A 26,518-nucleotide genomic window follows, 5' to 3' on the forward strand; every position below is an offset into this window, starting at 1 on the left:
TCTGCTAAAGAAAATGTTAGCAGCCACCTCAACCTGCATGTACGAGTATATATCAGCTCGCGATAAATTATATTGGGTGCGCATGACTTTATTTTTTTTGAATTGCTCTAATGAATCCATTTTTCATCACTCGTCACGATGCGAGGAAGAAAACCCTTCCTGCCGCTGGAGCAGTTGTTCACAGGCGAAAAAACGACGTTCAACATCCCTTGGCTTTTACGCATAAGGAACCCAAGTCCCCTGTTTCTGAATCATTCCCAAAGCATGCAATCGCTTAGAAATGGATGTATGGATTAGAAATGGATTGGTGGGTAACTCTTAATACTGAAGCAAGGTCTTCTTGCGTTTGACACGGATCCTTATTGAGTAATGCCTCCAATTCAGCGTCTTCGAAGGTTTTTGGGCTTCCCTCACGCGGACGGTCGTCAACATTAAAATCACCGTCTTTGAAGCGAAAAAAAAAATATCGGCACGTTGTTTCACTTAAAGCAGCATCTCCATAAATTTTTCGGTGCTCTCGATGCGCTTCAGATGCCGTTTTTTTTTTCGAATGAAAGAGGAAAATCAACACTTCCCGCAAATGACGATTATTCGGCACAAAATCAGACATTTTCACAAAACCAAAAGTATATGATACCAAAACAAAATCACTAATGTGTCGAAGCAGTTTGCTTACCATAAGTCTAAGCTTGGTTTATGACGTTTAGGTTATGTTAGAATCGACTAGCGCACACTGCTGGCGGCATCTATTGACAAACAGCGGGAACTTAGTTGCGCACCTAATACTAGTTATACTGCAAAATTTTGACCAATTTTGACTATTAAAGATCTTTTTTTTCAAATTTACTATCTTTGCATAAAAGTATAGTTTTAGTCTAATAAACATCATATAAATCCAAGTTTGAAATTTTCCACAAAAATTTAAAAAATTCCACAAAATTCCAAAAAGTACCTATGTATTTATGCCAATTTTACGATTTTATTTAAAATTTTTGGTATACAGTTTTGGAACTTATAAAATTTTATAATAAAAAAGTGCAAGTTTTTTATTTACATTTTCTCCATATAAACATGCGCTACGTCGTGAAAGTGTTACAAACCCGGATTTATATCCGACCATGTACTGATCCTTCAGCTGCAGTCACCTCCACTTTGGCATATAGCTAAAAAACCAAGTCTCATATAAACCTCCTAAAATCCATCATCCATCCAGCCAAATTGTTATGCATACACTTGTATCCTCATACTGCAGGGTGATCCATATAGTGGTTTCTTAAAAAAAAAAGATGAACTAAACTAAATTTTTCAGAAGATAAAGAAGTAGTTTGTTTGAAAGAGTGAAGAACTAAATAAAAATTAATAATTGGACTGCTGTCAGGTGTTTGGCCGAGCTCATCCTCCTATTTGTGGCGTACTATACGTCATGATATTTTTCCACAAAAAGAGGGACCTACAGTTTCAAGTCAACTCCATATGGCAAATGTTTTTAGGAGGACCTTTTTCGTAGCAGAAATACACTCGGAGGTCTGCCATTGCCTGCCGAGAGGCGACCGCTATTAGAAAAAACGTTTTCTATCATTTTCATGTTTCATGCACGGATATTCGAAACTAAGTACTTCCAAATGGTAATAGCGCCACGGCGGTCGCCGAGTAAACATTCCAATTTTTAATGGAACATGATTTCCCGTATGTGGCTACTTCAACTGCCTTCCTAGTTGCGCATCCTGTTAGCCCTGTTTTCCAAGTCCGTGGTGACGGTTTTTGGCTCTATCTCAGGAATGCCATGCTCGATATTCGCCTTAAGAAATCGGTAATGGATCGTTAACGTTAACATAACATAAAATATTTCATTCACGAACATGCACAAAAATAGTCACACGTAGTCAGATCGCAACTTAGAGGTGCCCAATTCACATCGCCGAAACGACTGATAAAAAAATTTACCAACTTGCCGCGCAAATGATCGATTGTGGCATGAGCAAGCATTACGCTGAAGCCAAAAATCGTTCAAGTCCCCGGGTCTTCAATTTACGCGCGGAACAAATTTTTACTCATAACATCTGCAGCGCTCGCCGTTAACCGAAATGGAGTTTTCAGCAGAATTTGCTGAGAAATAATGGACCAATGATGCCACCGCTCCGGAATCCACTTCAAAATTCGCACCAAACTGTCTCTATCTGAGAATGAATTGGATTCTCGGTGATCTTGTATTGATTTTCCGATCTCAAAGGTGGTAGTTTTGCTTGTTAATATGACCGCTGAGATGAGAATGCGCTTCGTCAGAATAAAAGATTTTGACTTCTTTTCAATAAACGCAGAGTTTAGGCTAAACAATGGCTGTGAAAATGACTTTCCGATATGTCCCAACGTTGTTCAAGTAAAAAGCGACTTATTTCTTTACGCGGAGATATGATTTCGAGCAGTGAAGGCCTGTCACTGTACAAATAAATCCTGATTAAAAAACAAACTACTATATGGACCACCCTGTGTTTGTATCCGTTTATATATTTCATACACTTGCGGCGCTAATTTCGTGTGTACTTTTTGTTTTTTCTTTTGTTTTTAGTGCTCTAAGCCCATTGACAGCTGTCATCTTTTGTATTTTACCCCATCGCCCCACCAACACTCCTATCACCGTCGCCCAATTTTGGCTTTGGCACTGCTGTTGCTTCAACCATTTGGTTAATGTTTGTTGTTGCTCATTTTAAATATTTGCTGCATATGTGGCCAAAATTTCATTTTCAATGTTGGCAGCTCGCGTGTAGCTTTAACATTTCGCACGCAAACAGCCTTTACCAGCCGGCGAATGTTTTGTGCGAGCGTAGACATACGACATACAAACATACAAACGCACAATTGAACAAATGTGTGTGCTTGCTGTTCCTTGGCCACATTTGTTGTTTATGCGTGTGTCAAAATTAGTGTTGTCAGTTTTGTTGTACACGCCAGTCATTGACTGAAGCGCCTTTTCTTCATCGGTTGCATAATACCCCAACACGCACACAAACACCGGTGTGTGCCCGTTCATGTGTGTCTGCTTAAACTTAGTTTGTTTTAATTTTATAAAAAAATTTATTTTTATGGGAATTTAATTTCTGTGCACTTGCCATCGTTGACCTTTTTTAAGTGCAATTCGGAATATATGCCGCAACTTCGGGCTGTCTGATAGATTAACCTGAGAGGTTACGGTAATAAAATGAATCTTATGCGATTGATTCTCGTTTTGCATGGATATTTTCCCTAATAGGAACTGTCATGATTTTGTAAGAAATTAAAATTGTTTATAGTTTTTTTTTTTTCAAACTCCTAATTTGTTTTTTAATCATTTTCAAGAAAAAAGTAGAACTAAGAACTGAAGTCCTTACTCCATGAAACCACGACTGGCGGCGACTATAACTAATTCGTTTAAGCCGCTCAATAAAACAACGCAAGAAAACCGAGACAAGGCACGAACGCTTGATCCTCAGCATAGATTTCAGCAACGATATGTGTCAAACTTCTGCTTTCCATGGGCCCCCTACTCATCACACATCACACCTTCTGATTAAATGCTTTTTCGGTACACGCCAGCTGCGGCTGGCCACTGTTCCCATGTGAAGAAAATGGAACTTTGAGCAATTCATTGCCGACCGTAAAAATCATATAACTTTTTCGAGAAGTAATGAGATAATGGGAGCATCAAATAATAGAAAAAGTTTTTTCTAATGGCGGTCGCCCCTTGGCATTCAATGGCAAACCTTCGAGTGTAGGGCCATGAAAAAGTTCCTATAAAAACACCATTTGCCGTTCGGAGTCGGCTTCAAACTGTAGGTTCCCCCATTTGTGGAACAACATCAAGACGCACACCAAAAGTAAGGGGGGAGCTCGACCAAATGCCTAACTGAAGTTTAAGCACCAATTATTTTTATTTTTTTTTTAAATGGGAATTACCTGATACTTGGACGAAAGTTATTACTAACAACGAACGATACGACCTATTCTTTTTTTCACAGTCTTTTCTATTTATGTTTATTTTTATATAATTTTTTCACAAAATATTCATTCTTGCACGAATTCCAAAAAAATATGTCTAAATAAAAAATCATACCTAAAATAATGCCATGTGAAATAAAGATTTTCTTCTTCACATAGACCAGAATAAAGGGTGGTTAAATTTTAAGGGCCGGTGTTGATTTTGAATAAAATACAATTTTTTTAGAAAAATATTGTTCTTATTATTCTCTTTATTATGATAATATTGGTATGGCTCAATTACGCATAAAACAAAATATTGGTCAAATGGCCGCCGCGACCTCGACGGCACACCTCCATCCGATGGTCCAAATTTTCGGTGACGCTGAGGCATAATTGAGGTTCTATGCCGTTAATGTGCCGAATTATCTCATCCTTTAGCTCTTGAATTGTTGCTGGCTTATCGACGTACACCTTTTCTTTCAAATAACCCCAAAGAAAAAAGTCCATCGATGTCGTTGACGTTTAGGTGTGGTTCACATTCAACATCGGCCCTTGAAATTTAACCACCCTTTAGAACAAAATTTGAGATTTACACTTCGATCTCGTGGCATTTTGTGCTCTCTACATACTCATCAGAGTACCTCATCCAAGTCCAGTTTCCTTATTAATCTTAAGATAGAGCTGCGTTGGGCTAAGCGTATGTGCCTCCCTTCTTGCTGCATCTGGTCGAGATGTCTCAACGTTTTCTGCGCTATAGCGCCACATGCATGAAGAAGGTAATTTGGAGTCTTCGGTGCTTGGTCGCAGAAACGACAAGAGTCAGTGGATCATATCCCAGTCCTGTGCAAATGACTGCGCAATCTGCAATGGCCTGTGAGAATCCTCAGTTCATCCTTAGGGAGGGTGACAGCTAACACCTTTAGCCTTCGCTCTGCACTTCCAAGCTTCTCCTCGATGCAGGTCGATGGTCTGTTGATCCTACTAAGTAATCTATCAGGATATGGTCCAGCTGGGCTGCTTCAAATAACTATACCGCAGGAACTTATTGACAAATTTTGATACTTAATTTTTTTCTTATTTAATTCAATGTGTTTTTTGCGAACATATAAAGGGTTTTCCAATAAGAGGTGTTATTTTGATATGGAAAGAAAAGTGCTATTTTTTAATATAAATGATCGGATATTTATTTCCTAAAGAGAAAGGTATGCCGTTAATAGTGGAAAATAACATCAGGCAAATGACCACCACGACCACGCTTACAGAACAATATCCTTTTCTTGAAATTTTCCATAACCTAATTGCAAAATGGCTGCCCTATGTCCCCGATTGCCTCAGCAATTCCATCTTTGAGGTCTTGAATCGATCCTGGGCGCAGATCTTCTCTTTCACGTGGCCCCAAAGAAAAAAGTCACAAGGTGTTAAATCACAAATTAAAAAGGGAATCCGAGTGCAGTGCAATGGATTTAATTGTGTCTGAGTACTGTACCTGCTAGTCTGTCCCGACAAAAGAAAAACCACAGTGAAATCCCCTAGGGCGTACACTCAGTCTGTCAGTTTTTTTTCCTTCTAACAGAGGTGTCTACTCAAGAAAGGTATACATACGTAAGATTTAGTATAGATAAAACTAATAAAACTAAAGGAGAAATTGCATTGTATATGGATCATCCTGTATAATAGGTAGGTAGGAATAGTAGTTGTCAATTGGCACACCTAGGCCAGCTGTAGGCCCATTGTGATACCACCAGGGCTGTACCCTCTCCTCACTCTACATTGTCCTTGAACCAACCTGTGGCTTTACGAGGGGTGCCTTTTATATTTCGGGATTTGGCAACCCTGGTGTTGCAAAGTTTGACATTTTTTGGCTTTTACGTACTCAGAACGTTTTGAAATACCAGCGCTATTTGTGTTGTTTACAGTAACTTAAAAGATTCATCTCGGTCCAAAAATGGAATTAAATCGTGAACATTTTCGTGCGATTATTTTTTACAACTTTCGACGTGGATTAACTCAGCAACATTGCATGGATGAACTTAATTCATTTTTTGGCGATGAAGCTCCATCAAGGACCAGTGTTTATCGATGGTATGGTGAATTCAATCGTGGTCGTACATCACTCCAAGACGAATTTCGTGAAGGTCGTCCAAAATCAGTTGTTGTTCCAAAAAAAATTGATGCTGTGCATGAACTGATATTGCAAGATCGTCATGTGACCTATCGTGAGATTGAGACAACCTTGGGCATTAGTGGGACCAGCATACATGCAAACATTTGACTGTCAAAAAAATTTGTTCGCGTTGGATCCCACACAATTTGTCAATCGCTCAAAAAAAGGCTCGTGTCGATTGGTCGGAGGAAATGCTAAAAAAATACGATCGCGAGGCTTCGAAACACGTCTATGACATCATGACAGGTGATGAATCATGGATTTACGCGTATGAGCCCGAAAGTAAACAGCAGTCGACTGTATGGGTGTTTCAAGATGAGCCAAATCCAACAAAAGTTGTTCGCGCACGAAGCACTTCCAAGCAAATGGTCGTCTGTTTTTTCGGAAAAACTGGACATGTCGCAACCGTACCACTAGAACAACGCAGAACACTAAATTCTGAGTGGTACACAACCATTTGTTTGCCAGTTGTCTTCCAAGAAATTAGGAAAACCAATCGCCAAAGACGGATCACTCTTCACCAGGACAATGCGAGCGCTCACACATCGGCTCAAACAACTGCATTTTTGAGCACCCAAAACATCGAATTAATGGGTCATCCGCCGTATAGTCCTGACTTGGCACCGAATGACTTCTTTTTATTCCCGTACGTAAAAAACAAACTGAGAGGTCAACGTTTTTCGACACCTGAAGAAGCGGTTGCGACGTTCAGAATGCATGTTTTGGAGGTACCTCATTCAGAGTGGCAAAAGTGCTTCGACAATTGGTTCAAACGCATGCAAAAGTGTATAGATCTTCATGGAGAATATTTTGAAAAACAATAAAGTGGTTTTCGATGATTAAAATTTGTTTTTGTTCTCTAATCCCGACATATAAAAGGCACCCCTCGTAATATATCTAAGAAGGCTTGTTATTTTTAAATTGACTACTTCTGCCAAGTTGTTTAAGGGACTACCTAAAATATTGAACCTTTTTCTATCCAGAGCCATGCACCCGCATAGAAAGTGTTCTATAGTTTCGGGGCATGTCAAAGTAGCTGTTATTCATTGGACGTCAAATTCATTGATAGCTCATTTACAAAAAATTTTAAGCACTTCTTATCGAATTTATTTATTATTATAGTTTTAATTTGCAACTTTAACGAGCGCATTGCTGCTCATATCACAAAATATGTTGTTGACAACATTTCAGTGACGCTTATCAATTGAAATTCTTAGACTGGCCGGCTGGTATGCTAGTAAAACACATTTAAAAATATATGCATGTACCTATGTGTGTGTGTGTGTGTGCACATGTAGCTTTTCATCAACTCACCTCGGTCGTAATTAATCACGGGCGTGTAGAGTATTGCAAAAACCAAACAAAACTGGAATGCCGCCGTTACACGAATCGTTTTACGCTTTCAGCTGGTGTGTTGCACAGCCGACGGCATTGTGGCATGCGCGCTGATGGTTGGTTGCAACAAAATGCTATGCAATCAACACGAGCTGCTGCTGCTGGGCGTTATGCTGCATATATTTTTATTGATTTATTTAATTAGTTTGTTTGTAAGGCGACGAGAATTTTGATTAGAATCCGTTTACTTTTATAAAAAATTTAATTTTTTCATTCCGTTTTATTTTTTAAATTTAATTTTATATATTTTTTTTTCATTAAATTTTTTAACAACTAATTTTGCTGTATGGAATCGCTTTTACTTTGATGCCTAGCAATTTTTTCTTCAACTGATTTTTGCAACTAATAAAAAGAGATACAAATGCGCACAGATGGACACACATACATGCGTGTATATGTATAGGTGTAAGTACGCGCTTAAAACAAATTTCGCGAAAATGCACTTTGAATTGCGTGATGTTGTTGTTGTTGCTGCTGTCAGGCGGTAGTTAGATTTTTGAAGTTATTTGATTTTTGTTTTGCTGCTTTTATTGCCACTTTATGCTTTTGCTTCCGCTCCTCCCAGCAGCGCTGCTAACTACATAAAATACATTGAATTGATTAGATTTTATGCGGAAAAGAATGTAGAAAAAATTTATTGCAAAATCACACGCTTCGTAAAAGTGTGTAAACACTATAATTGAAAGGAAGAAATGTCAGATGATGATTTATTTTTTTGTTTTCTATTTTCAAAGCTGCTGCTGTTGTTGCTGCTGTTATTGTACACTTTTTTATCAGCCTCATTAAGCGCACGCACTAACCCAAACACACACACGCGGGCACGCACACAGCCATACCATACGCACGCTCACAATGCATTTGCAGTTGCAGCAACAAGACGCGTTACATACCTACATATATATGTGTGTGTGCATGCTAGAAATGGGCAGTAAAAAACAGGGTGTAGACATATGAACGTTCCAACGGACGGACGTATGCACCAACAGACAGTGGAACATTTGAACGCCGCCGCGTTGAGTTGTTGGACAAATGTAGGAAGAAACGGACAATTGGATGTTTGGCTGAGCGGGCGACCGGTTGCCAACGTCACATTGTATGGATGTGTGGGTATGGCTGGTCGGTTGGTTGGTTGGTAGTATATGGCCTGATTGGCTGTTGGGCTGTCTTTTAGCTGTTTCGAACTGTTGTTTTTTTGTTTTCGTTTTTTTTTTTTTTTTTTGACTGGCGCTACGAACCACGTTGGTGCTTTGAGTCTAATGTTCTGGCTGTTGCTGCTGCTGCTGCGACTGACTGCTCGCTTGTTGCTATTATCATTGTTATTGTTAACATCATTGTTCCTGCGTCTTGTTGTTGTGTTTGTGTTGATTGTATTCTAATAAATTCAGCATCAATGACTCATTTGAAAACATTTAAGCAAAGCTGCGCGCGGCCACCACAGCAGCCGTTCAGCAGCAAAGCAACGGTGGCAACATAAAAGCCTGATAAGCGGCTTGTTGCGTCTCGCAAAATTGCAAAATGCTTATTGCATTGCCGCAGTGAGCAAGTGAATGTGCAGATGTTTGGAATGTAATTGAATTTTTTGATGTTTGAAAGGTACACGAAAAATTAAAAAAAAAAAAAACAAATTTACACTAAGCGAATGCAAGTTTTATTTTTGCTAATATACATAAAATGAAATTTGCTGATAAATTTTGGATTCATAAAATATTTTAAATTTGTTTCAAGGGGCAATCATTAAAAGTGGTAGCATTAGACCAACAACACTGTTCTGTACGTTTGATTGTCAAAGCAAAGTATTGAGAAACTAGAAAACAAATAATGAATTCGCCTTGTTTCATTCTGAGCTGGCGGCCACATGGACACGGCGAAAGAAAACAAAACATATCAGCTGATTTGCCGATGCCACCTTCAAGGCGAATCTAATTAATTTGTTTTGAATTTTATAAAAGTACATATCAAGGTGGATTTATTATAGGTGACAGCATTCACCCAGCTGAATTTTTCGCCGTAGGTATGGCTTACGTCAAAATGATATGCTTTGTTTGTATGTATTGGTATGTTTACATTCGTATGTTTACATTTGCGATTGTACGTTGACGTGATGCTTGGACCAAACGCAACAACAAATACATGTAGGGTTTTACTTATATGTGGTAGCTGTCACCTATAATAAATTCGCCTTGGTACATACATATGTAGTGTAGAATAACTGACATATTTTGCTTTGGTATTAACCATTTTGAGATAAGAAGTAAAAAAAATGTTCGACTGGTTTTACTCTGCGTAGAATTGGCATAGGCTTTCCATAGAATGTAAGTATGTATGTATGTACACAATTAGGTTGCATCGCTCTCCATCGGCTTTACAAAATTTACTATATCGCATGTTTTTTAACAGCTTGAGAATTTAAAATTATAACACAAAACGGAGATATTGTCGGAATGTCTTTGTCTTCTTATTACAATTTGGTAATTAATTTCATGGCTTTTATTTTTGGGATATAATATCCGGCATATGTCCGCCGCATTGAGTAAACCACAACATAGCATCACGAGAATGGCACTGGCCTGGAACCCGCAAGGGAGCAGAGGTCGCGGTCGACCAAAAACGCTTGGAGAAGGTCGATGCTGCGCGAACTACAAGATGCCCACATCTCATGGAACGGCGCAAAAACAACAGCACAGAACCGTGTACAATGGAAGAGTCTTGACGACGCCCTATGCTCCCGAGAGGAGTGAACAAGGAAAAAAAAAGAAATATGTGTCCGCCCCGGCTACAAGTTATATGATCCATTCGATTAGTCCTAGCTTTGACCAAATCCAAACAAATTGCAGCAAATCTGGGAGTATGGCTTCAAAGGTAGCTTGAATATTCCAATAATTAGATTGCTAATCACGCTGTACCCCTGTACGTTGGGCCGTCTTGTTGGAGCCAAATGTCGCCCAAGTTTAGCTGATTAATTTTTGGAAATAAAAACTCAGTCAGCAAGGCGCTGCCTTGCTCGTCATTTACCGCAGTGGCAGCGCCTGCCTCATTTAGAAAGGAAAAAGGACCGATGATGCCGCCAGCGCTCAATGAACCTTGCGAATAGATTCAAAGGAAATTTCCACAATTTGAAAGCGTTTTTCTGGCGCTAAACGATTCATGATGACTTGCCAAGCCTCACTGCTAAGAAATTTCAACACAGTCAGCCATTATCGGCTGTCAAACCATAGTTATCGGTATCGATAGTTCTCATGCAGCTAAAAAACACCAAATATTTTAAGACTTTCCCAAAAAACAATTCATAAAACTCTTAATATTTACAATTGCTGGAGCGCTTCGAAAGTACTAAAAATCTCGTCATTTTAATGTCATTGATTTTTAAATTTTTTAAATATTTTTAGGCAGACGATTTAAGCTTACACTCCGAGGTGAATTTTTGGAAAAAAATATTTCTAAAAACTAATTTTAGTTATAAAAAAAACTAAATTGTTTTGCGGCACATTCAAGTCGTTCCAGCGAAAAGATTAATAATTTCCCTTTAAATAAGTTAGGCTAAAAATTTTTCAGAAATATTTTATAATTGCTGCTCCTTTTCTTTGTGAGACTGTGGGCTTGGGGAATCATCGGCCCTTATTTCTTCAAAGACGAGACTGGCGCCAAAATAGCAGTAAATGGCGAATGCTATCGCGCAGGGCCGTGGAGAGAGTATTCGGGCCCCGGGGGAAACTTGAGATAAAATTTTTTTTATTTATCAAAATGCGTATTATGTTACAGTGATATAACATTTAAACATTGAAAAACTCATTGATAAAATTTTTGATAGAATTAATTATTAAATATTGATTAAAATAAATTTTAGAAAACTCTTCAGCAGATCTGAAATAAAAAACGCAGCTGAAGAAAGTTAAAATTTTTTATTCATTTTGTGAGCCTTACAAATATTTGAAAATGACTGCCACGATGCTTAGAATTTTGCTTTTCTTGCTTTAGCTGAGGCAAAAGCTCTTATAATTTCAACGAAGTCGAGTTTCCTTGCTAACTCAGATTCCAAATACAAAGTGAAATGCGCCTTAAAATAGAGAGGACACATGGGGGAGCGACAGATGTTTTTTCGTTTTTTGATGAGGAACTTTTTCAGTGCACTCGGCGGCTTGCATTGCCTGCAGTGGGACGACCGCTATTAGAAAACAACTTTTATTATCATTTTTTGTTTTGTGCCCAGAGAGTCAAACCCGGGCACATACGGAATGTTAGTCACGCACTGACCCATTCGGCTTCTACGGGCACTCCTGCATTGAGTCCATAAATATGACAAAATTTTGTAACCGCCTGCTCCTACTTTTCTCCTTGGAAATGCTAAAGAATGTATAGATTTGTATAGAATTTTCTCATTGCACCTCTATTCTGGAGCGCTGTAGCATTTAACTGCCTTCACCAAACACAAGACGCTTAAAGAGAGTTTGCAGGTTATGTCACCTTTAAATAGACATATATTATGACTGAATATTAGAACATTTTGTGATATGACTCACTAACGACATCTAAAACGATAAAATAATTTGAAGAAATTCAAAGTTTTGGGTGCCATTTCAAAAAAATTATCATCCTTTCTCTTTATTTACAGCACCTCTAAAATATTTCACTGGTCTAACTCTCTATCCATACGCACAAGTGCAAGTCCATTATACTCAATCCATTCACACTTTTTTACCAATTCACTCATATTTTTGAGCGCGGCTGCAGACAACGAAGACTCATAGGCAGTATGTTTTGGCAAAGTGGTTCCATTTGTGGAACAGCATCAGACCAGGAATAGAAGGAGAAGCTCGGTCAAGTAAACCAATATAAGGGACAATAAATTTTAAACCAAAACGTAAACATTGAAACAATTTTTGTAGTTAATAGAGAGCAGTGATGGTAGCGAAAACTTCCGCCTTTGAAAGCATTTGCGAATTGAACTTGCACTTGCCACAAGCAACTTGAAGGCCTTTTTGAGTTTTTTGATGATACTCGCAATATGAATTTATTATCTACTTGCAAAGAGTTGCCTGCTCGCTTGGCTTCAGCGAGTGTCAAGTCGCATTTGTCACAGCGTACTTTTTAGTACAGAACTTTTTTTTAGTACAGAGCTTAGACTGGGTTAAAAAAAGGTCAATTATTAATTTATTTTTGCAGGGTTAAGAAAATATATAGAAATAAGAGTAGACTTGTGACAACAGATTTCCAAATGCCTGCATAATCCTCTGCAAAAGAATAATCGATTTTTTTATAAATACAAATAACTTTCGACGACAACTTTTGAAAAAATTTTGAATTTGAGCTCCATAGAACATCTGGATATACATAAATAAGGTGAATTAGGTTAGGTTAGGTTGTTGCAGTTGCCCACTATAGGACACACTCAAGCTCATAGTCTTCTGCTATCCCATATGCGAAACTTATATAGTACTTATCTCTAATAAAGCAAAAATAAACTGATCGAAAACTGTAGAAGGTCGTTGATTTCGACAGTGCAGAGATCCTGCAACTCTTGAAAGAATTGTATACCTGAAATAGTGCATCTTAGTCTGGATAGAGCAACAAAGTGGTAAAGAATCGTCTCCTTCTCTTTTTCATCTAGACAACTTTTTCAGAAGTCATGTGTCTGCGCGCCTAGCGTTAGTTACTGTGTGACCTTTGTTAATGCGTTTTATATTGCGGTCGGAGAATGAAAAACGAAAGACTTTACTTTACTTTTGTCTTAAATTTGGTAAATATTTCAACAATATGCACCAAATGCTTCCAAATGCATATTTTGGTAATTTTTTACCCCGCACGCAAATCGACGAGCTTCAGAAGAGATTTCAATTGGGTAGAGAAACGCTTGCTGACGATGAAAGACCTGGTCATACACAGAAAACAGCGAAAAACTGCATGATTTTATTAGAAATAAATTAAAAATAGCCTGTGAAAATCATTCAAATTGCAATTGCTGACTACTCTGACAACTTTTTGCAGAAGGTCAAGCAGCCATCTTAGCTTTGAAGTCACCTATAATAAAATTAAAAATCGTCAGACAATGCAAAGAAGAACTTAAAGCTTTAACGTGCACGACTACGTCGCTCTCATCTGGGTACCTGGCCATAGGGACATAGAAGGAAATAAGAAAGCTGATGAATTGGCAAGTCAGGAGGCATCCTATGACGAAACTGAAGCGGTAGAAATAGGCTGTCTCCAAGGCGTGCGCAAAAGAGAGATCTTCTCGCTATGCCAGAAGCAAGCCGTTGTAAGATGGACTAACACAAATACCTGCAAAATAACTAAACAAAAGAAGAACAATTTCAACAAGTCCAAAACTGATGAATTGTTAAGAAAGCCACGAGCAGAAATATTCAGAATTACGTCAACACAAACCGGCCACTGGCCTTTGGGAGACCATAGCCAGGAAGATGGGGTGGCCGTACAACGCTAGATGTAGTAGCTGCAGTCAAGAAGAATATAAGAAAACAGTCTCACCAGGCATGGATGATCTACGACATAAAATGCTGGGCGAATTCTCTCGATGGTTAACTTGAAATAAATTGCAGAAAAGAAAATAAACGACATAGGCAGATTGATAGGTAGGTAGGTTAGATGGCAAGAGTACCCCCGGTACACTACAAGTAGCGCTTACGTGCCATTTTGATACCATAATGTGGACCACTACCTGCCGTCTACTGCCATCCAGTGCTGTTGATATAGGGGAGGAGAGAAAAGGGATCTAGGGTGGATAATTTCTTTAAGCCATCCCCAAAGGGCACGCTAAGGAATCTCAAACGCCTAGCCACCAGCACCGGACATTTGCAGAGAAAGTGCTCAACAGTATCTTTCTCTGCAGGATCCCCAAGTCAAGATGGTTTGACTAATAAAAAGCAGCGGCTCTATGGGTGATGTATTAAAATGGCATCTTTTGTGCTGATTGGGTCTGAGTTGTGTCACTCAAACAATACCTTCACCACCACCATCATTCTGACAACTTTGTATTGCAGTTTGAGCGAGTCTTTAGTTTGTTCTTAAACGCAATTCATGGTTTGCGCCACTCCAGCTAGCTGGCTGACCAAAAATCGATTGGCCATTAAAGAGTTTTACGTGAATTTCTGAAACAAAAATAGCAAATTTTTTAAAATGTTTACAAATATTTCATTGCACTATTCGCCGTATGCACCTGTGATTTTTATCTTTTTTCGGAACTACATTAAGCGCAATTGCATGAGCAGCTTCGTGAGTCGATTGAAGCTATTCAAGCAGCTCTGTACACATTTCTAAGCAATATCTCTTAACTGCATTGAAGGCCTAAGCCTCCGTTGGGCACCCGGTTCTGGCCAGACTGGCTTTTTCATTTTTAAAATATTTTTGATTTGAATTTAACATATTTCTATTATAAAAGCTTCCGAGGAAATAGCTTCCTAAAATTTAATTTCGATTTATCGATATAACCTTTTAAAAAGGATCCTTGAACAGCACGAAAAAGAGGCCACATCCGGGTGCCCAACCGAAGGTTTTAAAAAAGATGCCAAACGTAGGGTTAAAGGCGATAAATAAAAATATTTGCCACACAATGTACACTCGTTATTTCTCTTAGTTACAAACACTTTCTTTGGGAAAATGCTTCTTCTTTTCTTGCTGAGACATCCTTTATTTATTTTTCCATTTTTTTATGTTCTCATGCGCCATCATTTTATTTTATTTCTTAATTTCTTTATGTATTTATTTCTCAATGTATGAACTTATTCATCCTGCTGAACTGGAGTTATTTTTATTATTATTTTTTTTTTTTCGTTAGTGTCTACTTAATTTGCTTTGACTTTTTTTGAATCAATAGTGCATTAAATTGTTAATCTTTTCTGTCACATACCTGCTTTATTTTATTTATTTTTTATTTAGTTTTTATTTAATTTTATTTATTTTTTATTTAATTTTATTTATTTATTTTTATTTAGTTTTTATTTAATTCTATTTATTTTTTAATTAGTTTTTATTTAATTTAATTTATTTTTTATTTAATTTTATTTATTTATTTTTATTTAGTTTTTATTTAATTCTATTTATTTTTTATTTAGTTTTTATTTAATTTTATTTAGTTTAACTTATTTTTCGTTTAGTTTTTATTTAATTTAATTTATTTTTTATTTGTTTTTTATGTAATTTTTTTATTTATTTAATTTTAATAACTTCTTTTTATTTCATTTTATTTATTTCTAATTGAAACTTTTTAGTTTTATTTATTTTTTAAATTTTTTTTCTCGCCGGCGTGCACTAATTTTTTTACTAAAAAGTACAAAACATAGCCTCAATGATTAGTGCTCTTAAGAAACCGCAGTTTTAAAGTTTTAAGCAGCAGCAGCAAACCTTTTAGTGCATCGCATTACAATTCGCCCGTCAAACAGCGTCATATAAATATTTACATATACATATACAGATGTACTCATGTATGTATGTATGTGCATCGCTGTACGAAATTCACGAGCTCAAACATTTTGTTGTTAGTTGAAAATTAAATTAAATCTTTGCTTACTTTTTAATGTAATTTTTTTCTATTTGCATTTGACTCACTAAAATTTACTAACCACATCAAATAATTTGCCTTTAAACAATTTTATGAACTTTTCGCAACTTTTTTCTGTCAACTCATTTTGACGCATCTCTTTCAAAAACAGGTCGTTTCAAAAACATTTTTTCCGCATAACATTAACTGTATTTTTAAAATTGCGCTATCATTGTAACGCTTTTAGCCGCGACGTGGCGTTGCGTCGCCGTTTATAGCGTTTTTATTTCGCGTCGCTTATATCCTGCCTGTGTCGCGCCGCACACAGGTCCTTTATTGTGTAGACCGGATTGGAATTTTTTTAGTGCCTCTTAAAAAAGCAAATACGCAACTAGGGTACAGTGGTTGGGCTGCCAGTTAAGTATGCCCGAAAAAATTTTCCAATCGCCCAAAAACCAAATTTCAGTTCGGTACACCGACGTGTATACTACACCAATACACTTCTTTCTCTTAGAAATCAGGATATCCTGGCGCAACGAAACGAACGCCAAGATTCGAACTAGAGCATATAAAACGGAGCGCAACATCAATAGTAGCAGCAGTGGCTGTAGCAGCAGCAGCAGCTGGCTTGTTGGCTTGCTGGCGGCTGTCAAGTAAGCGGCGGCATAGCAGCAACAACAGCAATCGCTGTAGCTGTAGCGGCAACTGTAGCCAGCAGGCAGCAGTTTCAGTGATAGAACCAGCGCTTAGCTGACAGTACAGCCGTTGCTGCGCACCACTACAGTGCGTGCAAATAAACGCAAAACTTCGCACGTTGCGCTCGGCCGCCGCCAGTACACGGCAAGTAGATAAGCAGCTGCCAGCAAGTGCCTACAGGAGAGAGCAAAATGCTAGCCAAACAGCCACTAAAAATGTTGGCTTGACGTGCATATATTTTGAGGTGATACTCTTATTGTTGTTGTTATTTGTTTTCTGCAGCGTCGGCTTTTTGCGGCGAGTTTAACGCCAAGCGTCTGCGTCTGCGTCTGCGTCTGCAGAGCTTCCATTTCTCCACCACCAACATGCGTCATACGCCATACGCCACTTGCTGTTTGGAGCTGCCAAAAGCACAAAGAGCAAGCAACCAACACTTGTACTTGGCTGCACCAACACACACACACACACGCTTGCAGATTGCTGCTCCACACATACACACACGCACTTGTGCTCACTCAAACACTCACTCACTTATACACTGGCCCAATTCACGTCGCGTCGCGTTCACGAGTACGATTACTAAACTGCGTATGCGCTGAGATGCTTTGCGAGAGCCCGTCACCGTACAATTACTTTGTTGGCGGAATAAATGCACAGCATGGACCGCGGAAAAATTCGCACTTTGAATGGACCTGCAGCCATGTGTGCTTGCCTGCTGGCTGCACATGGAGACGACCGACCATGCTGGCAAACAAGGCAAAGGCAACGACGACGACGACGACGATGACGGTGGTGACACTCGTGTATGCTTTTTAGCGCGCACTGTTAGCAGCGGCATAAGATGACGACGACTGGCTGGCTGGTACTACGTGTGCAACACTGCTCGAAGTTGTCTTATCGCGGAAAGCCACGTAATTTGATGAAGAATACACTTTGAGGAAAAACAGGAGGAAGCGCTGCAAAAGAGCAGCACTGCATTGCAAAGTGGCCAGTGGAGCTGCAGGCCGACGACAACGCGTACGCGGAATAACAGTGTGCAAATTGTCTAAAATATCTGTGTACTTAACAGAGAAGGCTGTAAGCGCAATAGGAGGCTTCATGGAACTTTGCAGACATTTGCATGGATTTGTTTGTATGCTACGGCAGCAGGCGGGCACTGTGAACCAAAAATGTTGAACGCAAACTTTCTTTAGAAAAAACGATTTTTTGCCAATGTGCTCATGGAAATGAAACAGAAGGATGCTTGCAGTGCTTATAAAGTGCTATTATTATTATAAGGGCATATAACTGCGATCTGGAAAATTTATTATGGATTTAGAATACTTCTTTGAACCCGGCTTCCTCATTAAATATTCGAATTTGTCCTATTTTAATGATAATTATTTTCCTCTCTGGTAAAATTTATTTACCCAGATGTTTGCCCGCTTATGTATCAGTGCTAAGCCCTTGCCAGCACACGTTTGGCATTGTCATCTTCCTATCGACAGAACCTGAAACTTGTATTTGAGTATTTTCCCAGGTTAGAGAGATGATGATTCAATCTACAATGACTGTTAGTACTCATCTTTTATAAATAAAATACATAGTAAATATTTAAGGATGCCATCTTCAAGTATGATTCTGAGTCGCTATTCATGGAATAAAATAAGAAAAGCGGAACACCACTGGGATCTTGTGCCATGATACAACGCACCTAACTTCCAATACCCTAAACTCCTTCAAACTCCTTAACAAAGCTAAAAAGTTCTTGGTGAAGCTCAAATAAATAGGTAGGTAGGTAGGTGAAATGGTTGAAGTGCCGATTTGGCACTACTCAAATAGCACCAAAGTGCCATTTTGATACCATTATGAGACGTCCAACAAGCAGATATCTACAGTCAGACAGAGCTGTTGATATCCTGGAGAAGATTGATGGGACTTAGGTTGGTTGGTTGATGGGACTCAGGTTGACCCCGCGCTGTCGAAGAACGGAGCGCCCAGTGACCTTAATCGTGTAGCTGCCAAACCCGGATGTTTACAGAGAAAGTGCTCAACAGTTTCCTTCTCTGAAAGGTCCCCAGAGCTTCTGCAATGGGAGTTAAATGGTAACCCTAGCTTTTCCGTGTGTGTGTCGATCGTCCAGTGACCGGTGAACACAAAAATAGAATTAAATAAATAGCAGCAAATTTTATGCTTGATGTAAGGCAAGAAAAAGAACCATACTAAAATATCTACTCTTTAAACCAGACCAACTGACCTGCTCAAAGCTATCACAGTATCAGACCAAGAACTCTTCTCCCACACTATATTAAATACTTATTATATGTAGCTCCGTTAAAGCTGTCCACAATCCTAAAAGTAAAAGAAGGTATTTTTAAGTTGAATGTACAGGTGTATCGAAAAAACGAAAGAAAGTGAAAATTATGGGCTTAATACTCTGTGAAATCACCGAAGCCTCGACGCTTTTCTCCTATATGCAGGTAGGTAGGTAAAATGGTTAAAGTACAACTCTGGCACTCCTCAAGTAGCACTAAACTGCCGTTTTGATAACATTATGAGACCTCCAGCATACAGATATATTTAGCCAGCCAGAGCTGTTGATGGAATTTAGGCTGGCGCACTGCCCCAGGCTGACGAAGTAAGAAGCACCCAGTGACCTTAATCATCTAGCTGAAAAACCCGGATATTTATAGAGAAAGAGCTCAACAGTCTCCAGCCCTGAAAGGTCCCTAGAGCTTCTGCAATTGGAGTTAAATGGTAACCCTAGTTTTTCCGTGTGTGCCGATCGTCCAGAGACGAAATAGCACTTGAAAATATGGAGCTCCATCTTTCCTGCGCTTTCCTGAGAAATAAGTTGTGCAATTCCTCTTTAACAGCAATCAGGGTGGTGATGCCGATGACCGGGTAGGTAGTCTCTGAGACCAATTCAATCCCCTTCATTTCATTTATCAATTTCATTTATATTTACCTTCCTATGTCCTGGAACCCAAATCAGAGTATGAGCCAAACTTCCGTTGTGTAGACTTTCCTATAGAGCTGAGAGGAGGATCAGAGTTTGAAATCAATTTTTTGCGTACAACTTCCAAGGGGTAGAACAGATATTCCCCGAGAAACGCGAAAGAAGAGAAAGAGCAGATGAAGGTTTGTGGAAGATATGCATGTAGCTGGTTGCTGTAGCCGGTGCTGTAAATATAAAAAAGGAAAAAAAAAACCAGAGATAATATACGGCATGCGGTGTAGAATCCTACACATGCAGAATATGAGTTTTGCGAACTATAGCCGGTGGATACTCCATAGTAATTTTTCTAATAGATTCTTGATGGATCCATGCAAAAAATACAACCCCAAAAAGAGCATTTATTTACTTAAGTCTGAAAAATTTTTAGTAGCCAGCTCGGGTTGAGCCAAATGCCGCAATTAAACTCTTAGCAAATCAGAATGCAGCCAAGAATTAACACTTGTGACATTTTGAGATAGTTGGTTCCTCAGCTCAGACGTTCTTCTTCGAAAGTAGGCTTGCCACACAAATTCGTACTAAACTGGATATACCATAAATATCTTCAGATCTTACGATATCTTGGGCATGGGGAAAGTTTTAGATACGGACTACGCAACTGAAATTTCGAAGTTTCTATTCTCTGACATGCATGGTTTGATAATCCAGGATCTTTTAACATACAAATCAGATAAATATGTACAATTTAGTACAGAATAGTCTCCTATGTTGCCCTCTGGCTCTCCCGAAAGCTAGACTACACCACCAGGGTGCTATCAGATTCGGTAGAATAGAATATATCCCTGAACTGGAGCTTGAGCGACTCCTAAATTCGCGAACAGTACCCGCATTTTGAGCGATGCATATTTTCTCTGATCTGGTATCGCAATGGGCCAAATTGGTCTCTGCGTGGCTTCGGCCAGGCAGTATAACCTAACCTAACCTAATACAGAATAAACTCTCTCTCTTTTTAAAACTTGAATTTTCTCTAGCAAAATTGCTTTCTCGCCGCTTTGGCAATTCAAATGAATCGGCAAATGCAAGGATTTAAGAATATAGAGTTTAAAATAGCATTACTCTGCGAATCAGAAACAATTTCGGCTTGAGAATTGAAGAAAAAATGTGAATATGTATATTTGAAGCTGATAGGAGATACATCAAAAAATATTACAATTATCGCATATCCAAAGCATTTAAAATTCCTGCGATATTAAATTAATTTTGTATTTACAATAATATAACCCTGTACGCATGTAAAAAAAAACTAAATTTTTATTAATTCAAAATCATCGCTGTATTCCTACACACACTAAATGTGAGCATTAACAGCCGTCAGAATTAACTTACATATCAACTTTATTACCTGCTAACTTTCGAAGTTTCTAACAGCTGTACCTCACTCCACCCGTGTTAAATAGTTTGCAGTAATATGTTAGTGAAACTTTTAAGGTGCTGTTAGAACGACATTGAGCCTGGAGAAATTGCTTTTAACATTATTGTGCAAGCTAACACAATTCTGAATTAACAGCTGTATAAGACTGTTAATGCCCCATGTTAAGCGCTTTCAAGCAAGTACTCCCAAAGCAGCGTTTATAACAGAGCACAGTCTAGCAGCTATACACAACTTACACTATAGCTCGACTGCTCACACTTGCGTCGTTATTGACAACCACTATGGACGGGGTTGGAAGTGATTATAACTCACTGGCGGCATTTAATAACTTTGACGATAATAAATTGCAACAAAAAGGCATACAACAATATGAGTGTGTGTCTGTGTTCACCGTATGAGCAACTGATTCCTCTTATAGAATCTATTAGTGTATTGAGCAGGCACCCTTCACCCCACCAACCCGTTGTAAAAATGTGAGTATGTGTTGGTTTGAGTGATTTTTGATTGCTGCGCGGCGTTGCTTTGCGCTGCGTCGGCGCAGAGAGTGAGCGACGGAGAGCGCAATCGACGTTTGCGTGCGGTAGTGTTGGTGAGGTAGTAATAAGCGAACTAATACAAAAAAAATGTATTCAATAAAAACAACACTAACAACAATAACATAAGTAATGATAAAAAGCAGAAGAGCAAACGCAAACGCAACAACAACAACTACAGCATTAACAGCAACAGCAAATTATGACAACGTTAGGCGGAGCGAAAAAATTTTCTTCTCAATCAAATTATTCTGCGTTGGCTTTTTCTCCGTTGCTGCTGTTGTTGTTGCATGTAGATGTATACACGCGTACATACATGCATACTTTTTCATTTTAATCTTTCATTTCGTTATGTTATATTTGCTTTTATTATGCATTAAACATTACGCGTTATAGCGACGGCAAATCGTATACTTGGCGTGCGCGTGGAGGAAGGTTCAATATTTTTATAACGAATCGAATACGAGATGTCAGTTGGCTGCTCACACACTGTTGGCTGATTGTTGGGTGTTATTTGTATGCTGAGTTCTGAGTGATTGATTCTGTCGATTGCTGTGCCGTCGCTACTTTTGCTGCTTTAATCGGCAATACTCGTCCGTTTTCGCTTCTGTGATTTATGCTGCGCCAATAATGAAAATGTTGCTCACTGCTTTAGTGAATTTTTGGCAGTTTTTCAGGTAAATAGAAATTCCTTCATAGGATTACAAACTACGAAACAATAAATGTATCTACGTGACTTAGTATAAACTTCGTCATTTACGTGCATATGAATGCAAATATCCCCTCTGAAACCCTTTTAAATGCATTTGTCTCGATTTATATCCATGAATTAAAGCATCAATGGAAATCAGAGGTTTTTGCCGTCGGCTAATAGTAGCTTTTTTTACTGCACTCAAGTTTTAATTTTACGTATTTTGCCAGTGAAAAAATTTCACGTTCAAACTGCACCTAAATTTTTTTTCAAGTAAATATTCCGAAAAATAATAGTTTACCCCTTTCACACAAACGAAATTTGGTTTCTATTAAACACAAAACTGAAGAAAATTTACTGCGAATTTTCGAAGCTCTATGTTTTTATTAAATTGTTGTCTCTCTGAAGAGTTCGTGAAGATTTGGGTATACGAAAAACTGAAATGAATTCAAACTAGATTGAAACATTTGATGTTAGACTGGACTGAACTCGATCGCTTAGAGTAAATAAAAACATGTGTTACATAAAAAAAAAACAAAAAAAAAATTAAAAATAAGACACACACGTGGTTACCTATATGTATAAGTAGCCCTGATTTAGTTAATTAAAGTCCTGGTGACAGTCTCAAAAATGTATGGCTATTTTCGCACTGCCAATTATTTTTCAAATGCCATCACTGCTTTGTTTTTTAGGGTTTATTCCGCAGATTCGTTTGCTTTTATGGAAAGTAAATTTTCTTGGCCACGGAAATAGGGCTACATTTTGCGTTTCACATCATTTACTGAAAAATGTGAAACCAAATGATAAATGATGCATAGTACATAGTCAAATACTCATTTTTTCAGGTGCTACAATGGGAAATTTTTTTTGAAAAATAAAAAAATGGCGGACTTTTGAAAAAAAGGTATGTTTTTCGGGTGGAAATCAGATTGTGATATGGAAAATTAGGGCTGAAAAGAAGCGAAAAGTAGCACCCGTCATGACAAGCCTACAGAATAATAATCAGTATAACTTTTTCGTTTCAGATGTCTTGAAGAGCCAAAATCCTGTTGACAAGCCACCTATATTTTTTTTAAGACCCTTACTTTGGTGCCACACTACTACAAAGAAATATGTCAAAAAAAAAAGAATTGTTTTTGTATACTATTGGATGTCAATAATAACATATTATAAAATCAAAACGATCGCATTTTATTTTCTTACAAAAAAAAATTCCTAAAAAATATCTATAAAAAATTAGTATTTGACCAAACTACTACCTGAAATCGACAACGTAGTTGGCATCAGCGGGGACTGCACAGAAAAGCTTGTAAAATACTTCGGCATACAAATAATTTTTTATTTTAAATTTGACGAAACGGTCTCACGCCGAACCTTAACGTTTAGTAGGCACATAAATGAGCTGAAAAATGATATGTCGAGATTGATTTATTTGTAGGTTCGGACTTAATAAGAGCACGTTTTGGCGGCATTTAATAATTTTACGATTTATTCAATGTAAAAAATGTGCGTTGGATTATTCAATAGAAATAACCAGGCTTTTTTAACATTTCTACAATATAATTTTTAAGTTAGTTCATTTTTTTTTGGTTTTTTTTTTTAAATTTTGGAATTAAAAATTTGTTTCTGATATAAATAAATTTTTTGTTATTAATAGCTGAGGCTATGCGCGAAGTTCATAAAGGTGGCATCATCGGTCTTTATACGGTGAATGGTGGCGCATTCAGCTAAACATCGACGTCATTTGGCTCGAACAAGACGGCGTTACAGGCCATACAACGCTTTTAACTCGATTGTTAATATTCAAGCCACCATTTATGTGATACGGCCAGATTTATTGGAAAGAGTAGCCAAAAATTGCATAGGTCGAATGGACCGAATATCATACAAGGTGAGGTTCAAAATAAACAAGACTAAGCTAAAATAGAAACCACGGGAGCATTGTTCTGATAACTTCGAGTTTATTTATTCAAAATATTTTTTTTTTTTTGCAATAAAAATGAATTTTTTAACTTTACAGAAATTACAATTTTTGTTTGTTATAAAAATGGAGTTATGTCATGTTATATGATTCTTTAATTGAAAGGTTTTTTATAACCTATCGAAAAATTCTGCTTCACTTTTTTCATTCAATTTCATGTCATGATTGAGAACTTATCCTTCCAAAAGCAGATTGTTTGTACAAATTGACTGCACTAAATCCTACACTTATGAAGCCTCCACGGGCATCTTACAATACATTAAGGTCTGTTTTAACCATTGTAAGTTTATGGGCATTGGCAGCCGACGTAGCCGAATGGGTTGGTGCGTGACTACCATTCGGAATTCACAGAGAGAATCCTCCGAGTGTATTTCTGCCATGAAAAAACTCCTCATAAAAAATATCTGCCATTCGGAGTCGGCTTAAAACTGTAGGTCCCTCCATTTGTAGAACAACATCAAGACGCACACCACAAATAAGAGGAGGAGCTCGGCCAAACACCCAAAATGGATGTACGTGCCAATTATATATATATATATATATATATATATAAGTTTATGGGGATGGTCTCAAACTGTTTATAAAGTGACTTGTCAGTGGGATGCTTCTTTAGTACAGCAAAATTTAAACAGCTTTGTCTCTTGGAGTGTCGAAAATAAGCTTTCGCTTAAGGGGTTATATACAGTTAGAAGGCCGAAAAAAGCGAATTTTACAGAATTTGAGAATTCTGAGAAAACTTCCAAGTTTATTGATCTAAAAATGTGTACACATGTCAGGTCAGTCCATAAGTTCGTGCGTGTTTAAAGGGTGGTTTTAAAATTAATAAAAAAGATGTTTAAAGTATTTGTTAACCAATAATATATTTTCTTTCATTACATAGCCTTCCCAATGTTTAGGCGAATTTTTAATTCCCTGCTTACAAAATGTTTTGTCCTTGGAGCCAAAATACTCTTCGATATCCCTTTTTATAGCTTCTTTTGAGGAGTAGTTCTTGTTACTCATGTGGGATGGAAGTCCACGGAAAAGGGGATAATCACAAGGTGCAATATCCGGAGCGTATAGTGGATGCGGCATCCCATCCGAGCTCGTTCAGCTTACCTAATGTTTGACTTGCGGTTGAAGGTCTTGCGTTGTCGTGGTGAAACAGAACATTGCGTCTATTCACTAAGGACGGTCGATTTTTGTTAAGTGCCTCATTCAGGTTTGATAGCTGATGGGAATAATAATCAGCAGTTATCGTCTGGTTTGGTTCCAGAAGTTCATAATAAACAATACCGGACATATCCCACCAAATAGACTGGAGAATCTTCTTGGGGTGAAGGCCATCTCTAGGGGTCGGTTCTGGTGTTTCATCTTTATCTAACCATTGGCGTTTGCGAACAGGATTATTGTAAAGAACCCATTTTTCATCACCAGTAACGTTACGGTTCAAAAAACTTTCATTTTCAAGCCGTTGCAGGAGCGGAGAACACACATTCACTCTCTGCTGAAGGTTGGCGACGGAAAGTCTATACGGAACCCATTTTCACAGCTTTGAAACCTTTGAGCTATCACATCGACTGTCAAATTTCGCTCAGCTTCCACGAGTTTCAGCAAAGCGTCGGAGTTAAAGACTTCAGGACGACCAGCGTGCGGGGCGTGGAAGATGCAGTTACCACTTCGGAATTTTGAAAACCACTTTTGCGCAGTCCTTACACTCTCGATATCCTCTCCATGAACAGTGTTTATTTCTGCAGCAGCAGTTGTTGCATTTTTACCACTTTTATAAAAAAAATACAAAATATGCCTCTTATACGCGTTCGACGATTCCATTTTATTTTTTAACAACACGTGCTTCTATCCGCGATTAAAATCACTCGTTGAATGCACAATATATCAAAGAAAATATAAATAGTTCCGTTATATTCCGCGAATAATTTTTTGTATGCAAAAACCGTACAAAAGTGAAATTATGGGTAAAATACGCACGAACTTATGGACTGAGCTGATATTTTGCTATCTTTTAACTGTTATTTTAAGACTTAGTACTAGTAAAAATATTTATTCGGAAAGGAACTACAGCAGATATCTGGGAGCACCTCTCAAAAAAGACGCCTTGCGGTGACCACTACATCTCTGAACTGGATCCTCTGAAATTAAAAAATCAAAAGTATTTATCGGTGAGCAAAAATCTTCGATTAGTTACTAAAATATATTATATATATTTAAGAAGCTCGTGTTAAAATTTGAGACTAATCGGTTTAGCCGTT

The 26,518-nt window shown here is 38.0% G+C and overlaps 1 protein-coding gene and 1 long non-coding RNA gene across 2 annotated transcripts in view; one reads left to right on the forward strand and one right to left on the reverse strand.

Moving 5' to 3' along the window:
• Window positions 1-8,868, reverse strand: part of LOC128864826 (homeotic protein spalt-major) — an 82,098-nt gene extending 73,230 nt beyond the window's left edge. Inside the window, exon 1 of the mRNA XM_054104583.1 lies at window positions 7,433-8,868. The gene's annotated coding sequence lies outside the window, so the exon portion shown is untranslated. The remainder of the gene's footprint in view (window positions 1-7,432) is intronic.
• Window positions 8,869-22,008: 13,140 nt separating this feature from the next.
• Window positions 22,009-23,435, forward strand: LOC128863679 (uncharacterized). The gene is made up of 3 exons (XR_008454620.1): window positions 22,009-22,274; window positions 23,134-23,192; window positions 23,314-23,435. It is a non-coding gene; the product is annotated as an uncharacterized LOC128863679 (long non-coding RNA).
• The last annotated feature ends 3,083 nt before the right edge of the window (window positions 23,436-26,518 follow it).

Source organism: Anastrepha ludens, chromosome 5 (assembly GCF_028408465.1).
Source record: "Anastrepha ludens isolate Willacy chromosome 5, idAnaLude1.1, whole genome shotgun sequence".
NCBI classification, from domain to species: Eukaryota; Metazoa; Arthropoda; class Insecta; order Diptera; family Tephritidae; genus Anastrepha; species Anastrepha ludens.